Genomic DNA, 15,762 nt, shown 5'->3' on the forward strand with positions numbered 1-15,762 from the left:
CATGATTACATAATGCACTGTATCAGGGAGCTCTGTTCTAGGAGTTAGCTAGTGCTGACTCATTTCTTAGCTTGGTGACCTTGAGAAACAGTTCACCTTTCTGGTCAGCATCCTGACTATGGAAGGAGACCATGATGTTCTTCTTCCCTCCAATTATTTATTTAACAAATATTATTAGACATCTGCCTAGTGGTCATTGTGTTTAGTTTGGGGAAAAGAAGCTAGAATAAAATGTAGCCTCCATCTTAAGGGAATTTTAATCTAGAATATAGAGAAAGACATAAACTCATCAGAACAAAATAATAGTTACAGAGTCTAGGACTAATTAAGGGTATGTGTGTATGTGTGTATGTGTGTGTGTGTGTGTGTGTGTTTATATTAGAGTGGTGGAGGGTCAGGCTGCATCCAGCTCATGATGATCAAAAATGACAGCAGGTGAATATCCGTGTTCTTGTCCCCAGCACATGGTTCTTAGATAGAGGAGTAACATAATCAGACATGTGTTTTTGGAAGATCCCACTTGTATAAAAGATCAGTTAGAGGGGGAGAGAGTGGAGGTAGGAAAGCAGTTAGGAGACAACATAATTAAGGAGAGAGGTGGGGAAGGGCTGGCTTAGGCTAGTGGCAGTAGCTGTCACAGTGAGAAGGGGGACAGAGGGACATTAGGGAGACAGCACCACACTTAAAGGTCTTCAGCGTTTGGGAAAAGCTAAACCACCTTTCCCTGGACTCCCAAACTGCTGTGTGTTGTTGAGAGGAAATGAGTATTGTAAATGAAATTTTTAGGGAAAATGAGGAAATGAAGTTAACGCCCTTCCTCATTCACATAGCAAGGCCTATCCTAACTCTGGCAGGAAAGAAGGACTGTGGCAAAGCCCTAGTTCAGCAGGAGCATGGGCTGGGAAATCGCAGTGCTTTCCGGACTGACCGTGAAGCTGGAGCCCAAGGTCAAGTCTATAGAGTTTGATTTATTTTGGAAGTCCAGACAATTATTTCCTTACCTCACCTATCCCATGTATCAAGAGGAAATTGGTAAATTTTGCCTAGAAGAGGAACAAAAACTACAGGAATGCAGTAGCTAAGAACATACAGTCTGAGTTCACCCGGCAATGCAGGAGGCTCTGGGACTCTGACTCTCTGCCAGGACAACATTTCAGGGGCAGCATCTGTCTGATGGGACTTCTTTGGAACCCTGGAGTCTCTTGAAAGCTTGTAGTATCTCAGGGAAGTCTTGGATGGTAAACTGCACTGAATTTTGGTCAATTCAGTTCCAAGGGGGGACGCAATGACCTATATCCCAAGCCACAGCCCGAGGTGGGCAGCCGTGCGTGTGTTCCCAAAGGAATTTTCATGTAGCTTGCGGGTGTCAGGGTGGGCAGTAAGGATCCTGTCCTCCACATACTGGGGGTCTGTTTTCAACTGGCTGGTTGAGGCTCCTGTGTGTGATGGTGCTAGCACAGAGATGGGCAGATACTTGGAACTTTTACTACGGGTGGTTGCAAACTTCTCTCCTTGATGGAGTAACTTTCAGGGGATTTGAAGATTAGGTGCCAGGTGTTTCTCCCCACCGCCTTCATTTTTCTCTTTTTCTACTTTGGGATCCAGACAATTGAAGATTAGCACATCCAAAAGCAATCACATATAAAGGGGAATTTAGAAAGTCATTACTCATGTCCAGGGAAAGTTTCAGGCTCAGAAAAGACCTGTAAATGTACCTAATGCCAGTAAATAACACACTTAAACATGGTTAAAATGTTAAACTTTAGGCCATTTTATATATTATCACAATTAGAAAAATAGAACATATTCTTCAAAGCCTGAGAGCCTGGGTGTGGCACCCACTCACCAAGTGACCATGAGAACGTTGCTTAACTTCTGTCACATGTTCTCATATTTCTCAAATGGAGGTAACAATATTCCCAGCCTTACAAGTTACTGTGTAGGTTAATTAAGATAAAATATGGAAAACACTTAGAACAAAGCTTCATATCCATTGTATGTGTTCCCAAAGACTGGGAAATTATTATCATTCAAAGGTAAAAGTCAACAAAATTGCAGAAAAATAAATGATTGCTAACAATTTAAATATTGTTAGTAGGAATTTTTTTTAAAGATTTTATTTATTTATGACACAGAGAGAGATCACAAGTGGGCAGAGAGGCAGGCAGAGAGAGAGGGGAGAAGCAGGCTCCCGGCTGAGCAGAGAGCCCAATGCGGGGCTCGATCCGAGGACCCTGAGATCATGACCTGAGCCTAAGGCAGAGGCTTAACCCACTGAGCCATTCAGGTACCCCAGTAGGGAATTTTTTATTCTACATTCTTATGGTGATTGTTTAAAGACAGCTACCTCACACACAAATCAATTTTTAATGTAGACAATTTTTTTTTCTGATAAAGTGTCTATCACCTGTGTGTAGAATTGAAGGCAGTGTTTGTTCATCGCTCCTGGTATCTCATGACTTTATAACATTAGTTTGTTAATGTAATATTATTTTCTTTGAATCAGCCATTATGGAAAATGGTTCTACATTCTGAACCACTTTAAACTTCCATGGTGTAGGGTTTTCCAAACTTAAGATCTGAATCTTTTACAGTAGTAAGAGAGTGATTATTTTTAAATAATAAAATAAGAATAACCTGATGAAGCTGGTGTTTTCATTATCATAATTCTTAGGTTTTAGAAGATCTTTGTAAAAGAAAACAGTCTATTGGGACATATAAAAAATATCCAGGTTATAAGAATGGGTTTATATACTGCAGGTCTGCTCTGAATCCAGGTTTTGTCATTTAAGAGTTGTATGGTTTAAAGGAAATTATGTATGCGTGGAAAGCTTTGAGGTGGGCTGCATTATTTTTTACAAATGTCTGTGAATTCTCTCTGAAGGAGGATTATGCCTCCCTAACCTAGGAACATCACGCTTGGCCATGTGGCTTGCTATGGCCAATGTATGTGAGTGGAATGTATCCTTCTGGCAGAAGGTTCAAGAACCAGCATCTGGTTTCTCCATGTGGCACAAGAAAGGACAGTGTTCTAGATGAACACTGCTCCTGGTGGAAAGACACTGTGTAGAAGGGCTACTGCTTGCTTAGAATGTACAGTTGAAATGGGCAAAAATTACAGTGTTGGTGATTTCCTAAAACAAAAATGAAGAATATTAGACAATAGAAAGCATCAGGCTGCACCAGACTAAAGGTGAGTATTGTCCTGTGAAGCTTTGTTTGAATTTCAGTTTTGTGTGTGTGTGTGTGTGTGTGTGTGTGTGTATCAAGATGTGATGGAAAATGTATTACTGTGCATTAGTTTAAAAAAAAAAGTTTGAAAAAAAAGTTGGAGTTTTACAAGTCAGGAGGAATTGTTTCTATTTATAATGCTACTTTAGAAAGCCAAGTGGGGTTAATTCATGTAATACAAGGTATAAAAGAGTCTGTGCATTCCGGGCAAAGATCTATTTTTAAATTCAATTAGGTCATTGACTCAATAATTAAAATTTACCTCTGTGTATTACAAATGAAGTTTTCTACCCCTCACAATGTAATAAATTAGTATGCATTTATTTCTTGGTCTCGATTATCACATGTAGGCCCGGGAAGTCATATCCTAGGGAGCAGAGTTACTAACTGTTCTAGAATGGCCTTGATGGCCTTCTGCTTGCTTAGGCAATGCAGAAGGGGTGTGGTGTCTGAATGGGAACTGGAAGGTTCTAGCTGACTTTGGAAATTCTTTCTACCTCTCAGGTCCTCGGATTCTGTAGGTTTATCGGCTTCTAGTCCGCAGCTGGGAGCACATGAGGGCTCGTTCTCTCATTGACCTTCCGCTTCCTGCTACTTCACATTATTGACATTGACTCTCAGTTTGGTTTCACATTTTGATGGCACACTATTTTCAGCTGCCTGGCAGAAAATGCCAATCCCTTGTGCATCCATTTTCCACTTCTTAGTTATTTAGGACATGACTAAATTGTATGAAGCTCAAGGGAGAAAATTTAAGGAAAGCATCCTGTATGAGGCTGACATCGTGGTAAAACTAGGGGACTGGGAATTGGGGAGACTGGCCACGGATCTGTACTGGGTCCTCACTTCCTGCACGCATGCTGGGCGAGGCACTGGAGAGGTCTCACGTAGAGATGACATGTCACGGAACTGAGATGCAAGGCTCCCTGTAGATAGCCTTCGTGGTCCCTGGGACCTAGTTTCCTCTCTACCACGCAGGTCTGGCCTCCCACATCTGGAAATATAAGCAAAGAACTCTGCAGTGCTTGGAGAAAAACACAGAAGTGGACCTAGGTGGAAAGTATTCTATTATTTATCACAGCAAATCTAGTATCACTGCAGCTCTCATCATGCAAGGAAAGGTGCCTTAGAAAGCAGCAAACTTACTGAGAGGCCTGTGATGCGCCCAACCCTGGCTGAGTACAGAGATACAAAAATAAAGGGACACTGTGTTGCCTCCATGGATGAGCTTATATTCCATTTGAAGAGTTGGGCCCAGAAATAGAGAATTTCAGCATCATATGCCAAGAACTAAAATATAGGTATACGTAAAGTGTTGATAAAGGGTATGTAAGTAGAATTTGAACAGCCTCCAGTAAAGCATGGCTCACCATTCTCCAATTCCATTTAGAATAAAATAAAATAAAATGAAAAAAAGAGTGTTACTAAATAAAAATACCTAAGAAGTGGAAGGATTAGAGTCACCTACATGTTTGGCTGATTTAGGTAAGCTGGCATGGAGGTACATGGTGCTTGTGGATCTTAATCATTACTTGTAAAATATAATGTTTTATTTACTGATTGATATATTTTATTACATACACAGCTGGCACTATTATTCTCAAAAACAGCACTCTATGAGTGAAATAAGTGACTTGTATATAGTTTTCTACAACTAAAGGATGTTTCACAAATATAAATACATTTGTTAAAATTCTGCATCTGTCTCAGACTCAGAAGAATAGAATGTCCAAAGATTATGTAAAGAAAGGTTTTGAAGTACAAATACTTCTAACTGGTGAAAATGTAAGCTCCGAAATGGGGTGCCTGGGTAGCTCAGTCAGTCCTAGTGTTTTGAGGTTGAGCCCCATGTCAGGCTCCGTGCTGGCCATGGAGCCTGCTTAACATTCTCTCTCTCTCAGGGGAGGCTGCGCACTGGGTTAAGTTCAAGTTGAACCGCCTACTCGGTTGATTTTGGCCCGGGTCATGGAATCAGGATCTGAGATCTAGCTCTTCAGCGGCAATCTCCCTCTTCAGTGGGGGATCTGCTTCAGGATTCTTTCTCTCCCTATCCCTTTGCCCCTCCTCTCCACTCTTGTGCACACACTCTCTGTCTTAAAAACAAAAACAAAAACAAAAACAAAAAAACTCTAAGAAGGCAAGGGTTAGAATCTGCCTTTTTCGCTGCTGCACTTTGGCACACAGAACCATGTTGCTAAATGATATATTGCCTAATGAATGTTTATTGCCTATGATTACAAGTCATACATTAGTATTATTTTAAATTAATACACACAGTTTTACTTCATCTCTGGACACAAATATTTATTGCCTAGAATGATGATATTGAGTGATAAAAATTTCACCTCTCAAATTTAGGTGTTCATCAGGTGTAGTATTTAGCATTTTAACCACGGTTTAAGTTATATTATCATAGGTCCCCTTATTCACATTCTTATTCCATTACTCTTCCTTCTCCCTTGTGCCACTGAACTACCTAATGTGTATCATATTTAATGTCTTTCAAGTAAAAAAGCCAATTGGGGGTGGGGGGAAGAAGTCAGGAAACTATATTCATATTCAAAGATGCTCTTCTGGGAAAAGTTGAGAGCAACATTTAGCCAGACATATTTTCAGGAAACTATAGCAAAAGACAGCTACAGAACTTTGAATAATTTAAGCTGAAATCTAAAGAAAAGTGAAGGTGGGATGAGTGACAAATGAAATATACATGGCACCTGTTCTGACAAAGAGGAAATAATATAACTATCAAAAAATGGGAAACAAAGAGAGGTTAAGTGAAATGATATGAATAATTAACAAATCTTTAATTATTGAAAATCAAACAACATCAATTAAAGTGGATAAATACAGTGGTAGAAGTTTAAAGAATATACAGGTAAAGAATATTAATACTACAGAATAAATTTGGGTGAGGAAAAGAGAGGAGATAACAGTTTTATTTTTGCTTATAATAGGAAATAAATTAGAATTACCAAAGGAATTCTGTATAGATATAGCAGCCATGACAAAAAAAAAGTCTATCCATACACACATATGCACAAAACAATGTAAACAGACAATACAGTGAAAGCTTTAAAATTATAGGAAGAGTGCAAATTACATAATATGACTTAGATAAAATCAATGAAATGTGGTTTCCATAAGTGTAATTAGGCTCAATTCACATATTTAAAAACTTCTATATTATATCACCAAGTAAAAAACCACTCTGTTGCATATAAGTGTCACACTACACAAAGCAATTTCAAAATGTTAAAAGTTTGATTAGTCAAATACCAAGCAAATGCAATACATCTTTCTCTATCAGACAAAGTGGAATTTGGGCTAAAAATTCTTAAATCAGACAGAGGAACACACATTATTATGCCAAAATGTAAAATCATAATAGAGATGTAACATTTGTAAGTATCTTTATAGCAAGTAATTTATCAAAAATTTTTATAAAACAAATTAAAGGAGTATGAAAAGAAATATACAGAAACAATTATATGAGGAGGTTTGTATCTTTCATGTTCCAAGACATACCACATGAACAGAAAAATGTAAGGAATAGAAGACTTATAGAACCAAATCAATGTGGTAAATCCAAGTGATATAGATCTAACATTATACCTTAACATAGAGAATATACCTTCTTTGCACCTGCCCATAGAAAATACACAAAAGTTGACCAAATGTAAAGACCACCAAGCAAATTTTAATGAATCTCAAATAAGTAAAATAATAAATATAGTATTCTTGGGAGAGGGTTGTTGGGTTATGGACATTGGGGAAGGTAATGTGCTATGGCGAGTGCTTTGAAGTGTGTAAACATGACAATTCACAGACCTGTACCCCTGGGGCTAATAATACATTATATGTTAATAAAAAATTAAAAAAATTAAACATAGTATAAAAACTTAATAAAAGTAGAAATCAAAAAAAAATTTTAAGAGTTTATTTATTTGAAAGAGAGAGAATGAGAGAGAGAGAGCATGAGCAAGGTGATGCGACAGAGAGAGAAGCAGACCCCCCACTGAGCAGGGATCCTGATGCAAGACTCCATTCTGGGACTCCAGAATCATGACCTGAGCTGAAGGCAGTCACTCAACCAACTGAGCCACCCAGGAACCCAGAAATAAAAGTTTTAAAAGTTAGAGAAAAAAATCTTCCTGACTAGAGATCTTAAAACTTTATCTTAAGAAACTGTTGATACAAGGGGCAGTTCAAGTAGATATCTTGAATGAAATGGGTAATTTTCAAGGAAAATAGACTTAACTAAAGCAGTCTGCAATATATTGAAACAGGTGTAATTTCCATGGAAGGACGGAGAAAGTTGCAAATGAGCTAAACTCCCTCCCTTCCAAAGCCTTGGGTTCCAGTGCTTCTACAGGACACTTCTACCAAATGTTTAAGGAGCAGAATCACTGTTATTTAAACTTTCTCAGGGCATAGAAAAGTAAAAATGCTTTCAATTTTTTCATGAAGCAATACAACAGTGTTACCAGAATTCTTTAAAATAAACTATAGATCAGTTGATGAAAAATTCAAAATAAATATTAGCAAGTAGTATTCAGCATCATATATTAAATAATTACACACCATGATAACAAGGGTATTTTTTTTTTTTTAGAAATGCAAAGAGCTTCACTCTTGGAATATTATCAGTGTGACTTTGATCATATTTTATGCAGCAAAATAGAAATATCTTAAAATTTTCTCTAAGGTAACTAAAAATGTCTTTAACAAAGCTTCAATATCCAACTAAAAATATTTTTAAAATAAATATTAATAAATATTTCTCTAAAATTAATATGGAAATTTATATACACACACTAACACAGTTTTATATATATAAATATATATGCTTAGATATACTCACAGACATACATACCTATACACACTTACATAAAAGTACTGATACTGCATTTTATATAGATTGATACCTATGTTTTGTATGCTTATTGTATTATATAGGTATACATATCTAAAGTATTGCTATTCTATGCAAATAGTAATAGTTTTACCTCCTCTTTCAAATTTTTAGAACTTCATTCTTTTTCTTTAATGCATTGGCTAGTGTCAGAAGGACAATTTCCACCTAGTAGCAAAACTTCCCTGTTTTTTAAATTTGCAATTGGTATTATATATGTATATGTATAAATGTATATGTATCACATATTTACATATTAATTTTAAAGAAGTATTTATTAGTATTTATTTTCAAAGTGTTTTTAGATGGATAGGAAGCTATGTATAAATAAATAAATAAATAAATAAATATGTTTATATATATATAAACATGTGTTTTTTAAGTATTAAAAATTAAAATTAAAAATAGAACTACCATATGACCTAGCAAATCTCCCTATGGATCTGTACTCAAAATAATTAAGTGAAAGAATTTGAAGAGATGCTTGTACATCCATGTTCAGAGCAGCATTATTCACAAAAACAAATGATCCAAGAGTCCAACAACAGAAGCATGGATAAATGTGGCATATACAGACAATACATATACAGACAATATATCTTTAAAAAGGAAGGAAATTCTGACACGTGCTACAACGTGGATGAACTTGCAGATATTTTGCTATGTGAAATATCAGGAAGTAGACAGTGGTTACCAGAGATTGAAGGAGGAAGGGAGAATTATTATTTCATGGGTATAGAGTTTCCATTTCACAAGACGAAAAGAGTTCTGGAGGTGGATGGTGGTGATGGTTGCACGACAGTCTGAACTGTACACCTAAAAATCTTTAGGAAGGTGAATTTCCTATTATGTGTATTTTAACATAGTTAAAAATAATAATTAAAAGATAGTTCTGAAACAGCTTGATAAATATCTGGAAAAAGATAAATTTGGATTTATATTTCTTACCATGCACCTGAATAAAATCCAAACGGATCAAAATTTAAATGTAGAAATTAACATTTTAAGAGTGCTAGAATTAAATATGGGAGAAGTCTTCATTGCTTTGGAGTAAGGATAAGTCTTTCCAGATAACACCAAAGTGAAGATGCCATAAAAGAAAAAGAGAACTTTAAAAACACAAACTGAAGGGGGGCCTGGGTGGCTCAGTGGGTTAAAGCCTCTGCCTTCGGCTCAGGTCAAGATCTCAGGGTCCTGGGATTGAGCCCCACATCGGGCTCTCTGCTCAGCCTGGAGCCTGCTTCCTCCTCTCTCTGCCTGCCTCTCTGCCTACTTGTGATCTCTGTCTGTCAAATAAATAAAATCTTTAAAAAAAAAAAAAACCCAAAAATTAAAAAATAAAAAAAAAAAACAAAACACACACACTGATGTCCAAAACTTTTACATGGCTTAAGAATAGTTAAAAAGCAAATAGCAACCTAGGTGGGAAATACTGCAACTCACTTCACAGGCTGATTTCCTTAAATATGCTAAAAGCTTTTCCTAGTCTTTCCTCCTTCTGCCCCAGGCTGCAATGCCCCACACCTCATCATGCAACATAAAGTAGTTCAAGGAAGCAGTAAGTCTCCCAAAAGTTTTCTTGCTGTGTTACTTAGTTGTCAGGGGTGGTTACTCAATTGCACACTGCACTCTTCTTCCCAAGTTTTTGAGAGCTGATTTGGGATAAGACAGCTCAAGCCAGTTCACCTATCTGACAGGAATCTATAGTTAACATTTTATGTAAATTAATGGCTATTCAATTTCATCAATATTGGGGTTCCTGCTACCCTAGAGTTGTGTAAAAGTCACCAAGGTATGAAGAAAACTTCTCAAGTGAGGTTCAGTTGCCCAAAATGGTCAGTGCAATGCTTTCTTGGGACAGCACTAGATGTACTCCAATCTGTGGTGACCTTGGGCACCCGAGCCAGTGTCTAGGTTCCATGATGTACTATACTGCCTGTCCTTGAGGTCAAATCACCTTATAGGCTCTGGTCCCAGTAAAGGCCAGACAGACCTATATTCAGGCTGGATACATCTCACTTCCCACTATCTGCTCTTCTGCCTCACTTTACCCTTGGTCTTCCTTTGTGACCTCCTAGTACAATTAATGCAAGCTCTAAGAAAATGAGAGCCAGAATTGAAAGTTTGAAAACTTGAAAATAAAAGTTTGTGCAAAATAGAAGTTCAAAGCAACTATTGCTTTGCTAACAGGAAATTTCTCTAAGGCAAGGAATTATAAAAGGTCTTAGAATATGGGAATGTTTCGGGTGGATGCCTGGGTGGTTCAGTTGTTTAAGTGTCTGCCTTTGGCTCAAGTCATGATCTCAGGATCCTGGGATTGAGCTCCACGTGGGGCTCCCTGCTCAGTGGGGAGCCTGCTTCTTCCTCTCCTCCCCCTTTGTGCACTCTCTCTCTTGCTTTCCAATAAATAAACAAAATCTTTAAAAAAAAAGAATATGGGTATGGGAAAATATGTAACACAAAAAATTAGTATTTTAATATACTAGGAAGACTGGACAGTGACATGCAGAAGAATGAAACTAGACCACTTTCCTACACCATATAGAAAAATAAATTCAAAATGGATGAAAGGCCTAAATATAAGAAAAGAAAAGATCAAAATTTTAGGGAAAATAGGCAGCAACCTTTTTACCTTTGAGGCAGCAACTTCTTACTAGACACATTGAGTAGGCAAAGAAAACAATAGCAATAATGAACTATTGGGACCTCATCAAGACAAAAAATCTTCTTCTCAACAAAGGAAACAATCAACAAAACTAAAAGGCAACCTATGGAATGGGAGAAGATATTTGCAAATGGCATATCAGCTAAAGGGTTAGCATCCAGAATCTATAAAGAACTCCTCAAACTCAACACCCAAAAAATAAATAATCCAGTTAAGAAATGGGCAGAAGACATGAGCAGACACTTTTCCAAAGAAGACATACAAATGGCTAACAGACACATGAAAAGATGCTCATCACTCAGCATCAGGGAAATACAAATCAAAACCACTATGAGATACCACCTTACACCTGGTAGAATGGCTAAAATTAAATGGCTAAAATTACACAGGAAACAACAGTTGTTGGTGAGGATGAGAGAAAAGGGGACCCTGTTGCACTGTTGGTGGAAATGCAAGCTGATTCAGCTGCTCTGGAAAAGAGTATGGAGGTTTCCTAAAAGTGAAAATACAGTAATTGCACTACTAGGTATTTATCCAAAGGATAACAAGTAGTGATTCTAAGGGTCACATGCAACCCAGTGTTCATAGCGGTGCTATCAACAATAGCTAAATTATGGAAAAAGCCCAAATGTCCATTGACTGATGAATGGATAAAGAAGTGGTGGTATATAAATACCATGGAATATTACTCAGCCATCAAAAGAATGAAATCTTGCCATTTGCAATGATGTGGATGGAACTAGAGTGTATTATGCTAAGCAAAATAAGTCATTCAGAGAAAGACAAATACTATATGATTTCACTCATATGTAAACTTAGGAAACCAAGCAGATGAGGAGTGCCTCAGTGGGGCAGTCCATTGAATGGCTGACTCTTGGTTTCAGCTCAGGTCATGATCTCAGGAGTGAGATTGAGCTCTGTGTCATGCTCCGTGATCAATGTAGAGTCACTTGGGATTCTCTCTCCCTCTCCTCCTGTCCCTCCCACTCATGCTCTCTCACTACACTCTCCTTCAAATAAATAAATAAATCTTCAAAAAAAAAAAAAAAGAAAAGAAAAGAAACAAAACATATGAACACAAAGGAAGGGAAAGAAAAATAATAAGAGAGAGGGAAACAAACCGTAAGAGACTCTTAACTATAGAGAACACACTGAGGGTTGCTGGAGGAGAGGTGGGTGAGGGGATGGGCTATGTGGGTGATGGGTATTAAAGAGGGCCCTTGCTGTGATGAGCACTGGGTGTTACATGTAAGTGATGAATCACTAAATTTTTCTCCAGAAACCAATACTACCAATATGTTAGCTACCTTGAATTAAAAAAAAAAAAGAATACATGCACCAAAAATATTTGAATGCACTACCCTGCTATAAACATTTGTCTGAATCTTGGAGAAATGACTTAAAATCATGCTGAAGTGATTTTTTGAGCATCTATTTCCTCCAGACTGTGAGTTTTGCATTTCCAAATGTTATCTTGATTTCTTATTGTCTTTTTTCCTCTCATCCTTGTAATTATTTAAACCTCTTCCTGACAACACTTGAGTTTTCAAGCAAGAAATTTGAGATAATGCCTTAAAATGGATTGTGCAAAATCATTACTGAGGTCATATTGGCCAATATTAAACTCAGCATCTTATTATATTTCGAGGCATAGATAACTGAATATAAAAATAAATTGTGCAATGTATCTTACTACATCAAATGTTAGAGGTAGATTGTTAGACTGATTTTAGTAGAATTTAGTTGTTTGTTAAAATATGTTGCCATATTCAAGGAGAGGTCATTGTAGGAGGCTGTAAATGTAAATTAAAATGGTGCAGCATTTTCTAGTTCTTTCATACTCATTTGAGCTTTATTGGGTTTATTTAGCCTTATTATCCCAAATATTGTATTATTGAGGGGTTTTTTAATTGCAGTTTGACAAAATTTAGAAAAAAAGATTTTATGACTTACTTTAAAATTTCTGATTTTTTTTAAAGATTTTATTTATTTATTTGACAGAGAGAAAGAGATCACAAGTAGGCAGAGAAGGGGGGAAGCAGGCTCCCTGCTGAGCAGAGAGCCCGATGTGGGGCTTGAGCCCAGGACCCTGGGATCATGACCTGAGCTGAAGGCAGAGGCTTTAACCCACTGAGCCACCTAGGCACCCCCAAATTTCTGATTTGTAAAAAAATGATTTCATTCGGTTATGTTTATGGAATACATCACTGAAATCTAGAGAAGATTGACTCTCATACAGAAATCTGCTTTATTATAGTTTCTTACTTGACCTAGACTGTACTTTGGAGAATTTGGGTAATTGTGAACTCAAACAATACCAGGGAAAAGTAACTTAGAGTCTTGTAGAAGCAAAATTAAGTTAATGAGAATGTAAACCTCATCTACAAAAACTGAAGCCAAAATGTCTATATCTGGACTCAAATTATCCAATTTAGCTGTCAACGTAGTCAATTAATGTGACGGCCAAATCCATACTTTTTTGTATTCACATGCTAATCAGCCTTCAGTGAACTAATAAATAGAGCAATGTCACATCATATTTACATGTGATGTTTTATTGTAGCTGTTCATAAAAGTGATGCTTTTAAAAGTCGAGTCAGATCATGTCATTCCCCTGCATGAATCCATTGAATGGCTTTGCATTACAAAGCAGAAGTCTATGTTTTACAGTAATCTTTAACATGATCATCACCTTTTTCACTCTTATCCTCTCTGACTGCATCTCTTCGTTGCTCTGAATTACCCTCTGGGCCCCAAATGAGCCAGGATTGCTTATTTTTTTTTTAAAAAAATATCATATTTTATAAATATTCATTATATTTCATGTGTCTGTGGGTTGATTGGACAGTCCTTCTGCTGATGTCCACAGGGCTCACTCCTGTGGCTGCATTTGGTTGGCAACAGGTACAGACAGCGCGGGCCCAGCTGAGACAGCTGGGATGGTTGGATCTCTCTTTCCAGAGTCTTTCACCTTGGGCTTTTTCAGGCTATGGCAGTCCAGGCAGTGTCCCAAGAGGGGGCAGGCAGGAGCCATTAGGCCTCTCAAGGCTCACGCTCCAGGACTTGTCCAACATGACTTCATCTGCATTCTATTGGTCAGAGCAACTCCTAAGCCCAGCTCAGATGCAGAGTGAAAAAGAGCTGTACAGCTGACCACATCATGGCATCACCTCTGAAATCTGGTTCACTTCATTCCAATGTCCTACTTTTTAAACCAAATCACCCATCCTTCTGCATTGGCATCCTCCTCTTTAAGACTTCCAGTCCCTGACCTCTCCATCTTCCCAGCCCCTTCCTAACTTTTCTTCTCTCTCAGTGCAAATGGCTGATGTCGTGGGCATCCTTTGTCAGCCCTCATCATTTCTACCTAGAGATTTGAAGGGTGTTGCACTGGCATTGGCAGTACTGAAATCATGCAGTCAGAGAGGAAGCACATTAACCAAATGGACTGGAAGATTGGCCCCACCTAGTCTCAGACCTCAGCTCTCAACTCCGCCTGTCAGCCCTTTTACCTGTTCCTGGCCAATTTCTCTCCCCTTCCCCCTTTAAAACTAGTCCAAACTCCACAGCTCCACATACTCCTTACCTGAACCCGGTATCTCACTCTTAGCAGACAGTCTTGTCTCTTACTCTGTTTCTGTTTTTTTTTTTTTTTTTCAAAGATTTTATTCATTCATTTGACAGAGAGAGAGAGAGAGATCACGAGCAGGCAAAGAGGCAGGCAGAGAGACGGGGGGGAAGCAGGCTCCCCGCTGAGTAGAGAGCCCAATGCGGGGCTCGATCCCAGGACCCAAGGATCATGACCTGAGCCGAAGGCAGAGGCTTAACCCACTGAACCACCCAGGCGCCCCTCTTACTCTGTTAAGGAGGCAAAATCATTAGACATGATTGCACTCAACTTTCTGTCCCCAAGCCAAGAGAAGTATCTTTCTCACCTTTTCCCCTTCAATCTCAAAGAATGAAGTTTTCCCTCATGTAGTTCAAATCTCAAGCCTCCTCCTGCGCCCTTGATCCTAGACCTGCATTTGGATTCTGGGAAACTGAATTGAAGACATACAGAGTGACTGACTGGTGGCAGGGGGCAGAAGCCAAAATTTAGGGGAAAAAGGCAATAAGCAGAAGACATGAGGAAGAGCAATTCATAAGCAGCAATGGAGAGGAAGCAGACTGTGAGTAAATTGAAGCAATGAAGCAAAGAAAAGGCGAATCAAGAGAAGGTGTTTGTCAGAGGCAAGAGCAATAGAAACAGAGTCAAGACTCGCCAAAGTCAGCATGATAGTCAAACACAGAAAAAGAGAGCTCCAGACCCACTGCTGAGCTGGAAAATACTCACGTCACTTCCCAAACTCCATTCCTGTTTTTATGAGCCCAACTGTGTAGTGTTCCTGAAATCTTGCAAGACCCAGATGCTCAGATAAGGGTCTTATTTTTATTATTGCTGCCTATATTCTTTAGCAAATATATTTTCAATAATTTCCCTTTATTGGTGGGAATTTGAGCATGAAGTAATTCCTTAGGAAACACAGTCATAATGTTATGTTAAAGATAGGGGATGTTTTATTGTCTTTGTGCTGTGACTCATCAGCTTTGACAGGGAGGTTCCCAACTTTCTTTGGATACCTTTTGGATCTCCTCCTCCCTGAGCAACATTTTCAATTCCTTGTCTCTCTTAAAAGACGACAGTTTTTATGATGAAGTTGAAAGGAAGCAATACAGACATAGTGTCTATAGAAGCAAATCCTCAGTACCTCCTTTTGCGAGCATATATTCATTTCTAAAATCTTCAAATGGGGGAAAAGGGAGAACTTAATGCATTCATGTCCCATTGTAAAGGCTGGGTATCAAAATAAATAGTAGAATGGGGCTGCTTTTCATAAAATGCTTTCCAGAAAGCGCCACTCATTAGGATAAACATAGAAAAGCTACATGGTAACCATCTTGCAGATTGCAA

This window comes from Lontra canadensis, unplaced genomic scaffold (genome assembly GCF_010015895.1).
Source record: "Lontra canadensis isolate GAN:19392208 unplaced genomic scaffold, GSC_riverotter_1.0 scaffold47, whole genome shotgun sequence".
NCBI classification, from domain to species: Eukaryota; Metazoa; Chordata; class Mammalia; order Carnivora; family Mustelidae; genus Lontra; species Lontra canadensis.